This window comes from Gigantopelta aegis, chromosome 15, assembly GCF_016097555.1.
Source record: "Gigantopelta aegis isolate Gae_Host chromosome 15, Gae_host_genome, whole genome shotgun sequence".
Classification (NCBI taxonomy): domain Eukaryota; kingdom Metazoa; phylum Mollusca; class Gastropoda; order Neomphalida; family Peltospiridae; genus Gigantopelta; species Gigantopelta aegis.
Window position 1 is genome coordinate 23550295 of NC_054713.1, and position 3023 is coordinate 23553317.

Genomic DNA, 3023 nt, shown 5'->3' on the forward strand with positions numbered 1-3023 from the left:
TACAAAAAAAATTAAACAAAACTTTTTGAAATGACGGCCTAAAAAAAAAAAAAGTCTAGTAAAGTCCATACTCACGGAGGAAAAGGAGGTTGGTAGGAGGTTGGTAGGAGGTTGACGTCTACGGCGAGGACAGCCAGACTCTGGTATCGAAGTTAGGCAGGAATTGAAGCAATTCCGGGGTCAATAAAATCTTGGCGGCTTTGGGATACTGCTCCCCTCCGAAGATCTTCTTCAGGATACGATGGATTGATACGTTATCCATCTGGGTGAGCAGCAGAGCCTGGTTGTGGAATTGACCCCTGCAGTATGTGACGCAAAGACATTCGATTCCATCGTTGAGCCTGATGACGTGGCTTTCCAGCTGTCCTTCGCCGTCGGGGATCTCTCGGTATCCCGGGATGTGCGGTGGACAAATAAATTTGTCCGGCTGGGTAATGTTCGTCCGGTAGCACCTGCTGTAGCGCTTGTCCAGGTGGCCGTGAAGCGTCCAGGCTTTAGTGCCTTCCACTGGTTCCGCCCCTTTGGGGGGCGGCGGCGGTTGTTGAAGTGGGTCTCTGCTGGTGGTCGCAGTAGTCTCCGCTTTCCTCTTTCCAATGGCGGGTTGGGCCGAACTCCGGGCGTGCTCCTCCTTGGTAGCACGATCTATCTCCGAAGTTGAAGATGTCCGGCGATTAGGGTGCCTTGCCGCAAACTTCGGGAACATCAAAGTGAACGGTGCTGGCGGTGGCGTAGTCGGCCGTGTGGTGTCTGACTGGAGCTTGTCCGTCTTCTTCCGCTCGGTCGTAGGCTGGGCTGGGGGCGGCATCACAGAAGGAGCCGCCACCAGCGGTTTAGCCGCTGGCTTTGCCCCCCCCCCCCCCCGTTCCTTCCCTGGCGCGCGATTCCTTTTCCTAATCCTTCCTTTCTTCGGGGCTGGTGGGTTTCCGTACACCAAGGTCACGGAAGCCCGTGACCCGGTGTACGATACCCGGTACTCCAAGAGCACTGAGTAGCTGGTGATTAATCCCCCCAGGTGGGGGGGGGGGGGGGGGTAACACGAGAGAGCACGGACAAAGGTCTTGCCTCATCGTTATCAAAACTCGGAATGAAAGTATAGAATGGCTGTTGGCTTATAGCAATTCCAGAACACATGGTGAGTTAAATACTGAGCTAATTTGCTTACAACTGTCACGATGACGTCATTCTGTCGTAATTTTCGTGTTCCTATTGGTCAGTTGGAAATTCAGCTCAACTGATAGCTCACGTATCTTGCACAAGGTGTGATTTTTGCCACTCGTGGTCAAAAATATTAAACACAATAGATATTTCCCCCAAGAGCACGCGAGGCGAAACACTCGGCAAAATTGCCTTACGCGAGAGCTATCAGCTGAGCAAAAAGTTTGCTTAGCTGATGGTTGTAGTTTGCGGTAGGCTTTAGTGTCTTTCGAAATGTTACAGCAATAGTGACAAAATTATATACTCAGAAATAAAATGCACATTACAAGTTTGAAAATACTTACCGTTTCATGCAAGAACTTAGCTTTAGTGAGAAATATCATTGCACGCTGTAATTTAGAACATAGACACTTTTAGGATATTAAACCATGCGTTCAGATACTAGAGAGAAGTACATGCATTTCTCCCCATTACTTGTAAAAAAACAAGACTACTTATAATAAACAGGTGTTCTCTACGTGTCCGCTATTGTGTTGTGTTGTTGTTGGGTTTGTTTTTTGTTGTTGGGTTGTTGTTGGGTTTTTTTGGGGGGGGTGGGGGGGGGGGGTTGGGGGGTTGTGGTCTTGTTTGTTTGGGTTTGTTCTTTGTTTTGTTTTTTGTTTTTTGGCGGGGGGTATTTTTGTGGGGGGTGGGTTTTTTCAAAGGTTAACCTAAATTTAAAAAAAAGTGCGTATATTTCTATCTTCTGTGTATGTAAATACCACTTTCTATTACAGATGTTCTCAGATTAGTGTTGCCTCTATATATTTGGCCCCTGCGCGTGCTGTAACCTCACCGTGGTGCAGGGGTGTAACATTCTCTTTGAGAATGGCCAATACAGCACACATTGAAGTTTAGAGTAAAAGTCAGTACCTCTCTGTGATATTTGTATTTGTATTTTGCACAGTTCTTTACACTGTTTTTATTTATATCTTGAATTTTTCTGTTGATGTTGATCATCACCTTATTTGTTTCCATTACCATAGTTTGACACCCAATAACCGATGTATTTTTCGTGCTGGGGTGTCGTTAAACATTCATTCATTCATTCATTCACATTCTATATATTTGGCAGGGCGTGGTAGACTAAACACTTTTGCGGAATTTTATCATATTCATGGCACTTCTGTTTTATTAAACACAAAAACATTAATTGAAATAAACATAAATGTAATTAATATATTTAATTCAATCAATGAATTGTAAACTATATAACAGGCATCTTTTATTACTCAATAATAAATATTCTGAGTATTTTATAAAGGCAATTTTAGAATTAATTATTGAGAAAGGATTTTTTAATCTCAGGGTAGCATGGCACCGATTAAGGCAAAATGGCGCTAGACTACTGAGGCATGGTGTCACACCATGCTAAAAAAAGCTAGGAAAAACACTATTTCTAGGTGAGGCCTGTTTTGGTAGGTTTGCTTACTGTAGAAACGTGTATATACCTCTACCAGCTATTTGTATAAATACCACTTTCCAAAACAGATGTTCTATAACAGATGTTCCTTAAGTGGTCGTTATTGGCAGTTTTACTTACTGTACATTACTGCGGGTACATTTCTGTGATTTGTAAAAAGGCAATTTTCAATAACAGATGTTCTCTGGGTTTGCCGTTATTGGCAAGTTTACTGTTTACTGTTTTCCCGCTGACAAACTATTCCGGGTATACAGGTCAGTTGCTTATCACAGAACCCACTGACCGGGAAACAGTTGACCCTGACATGCCGACCTAGCCTGGCAACGACATCCACGACAACAGCGTTATCTCAGATCACTTGTCCTCGTAGACTCGCGGCAAACGAGACAGGTCAAGAACTTACGAT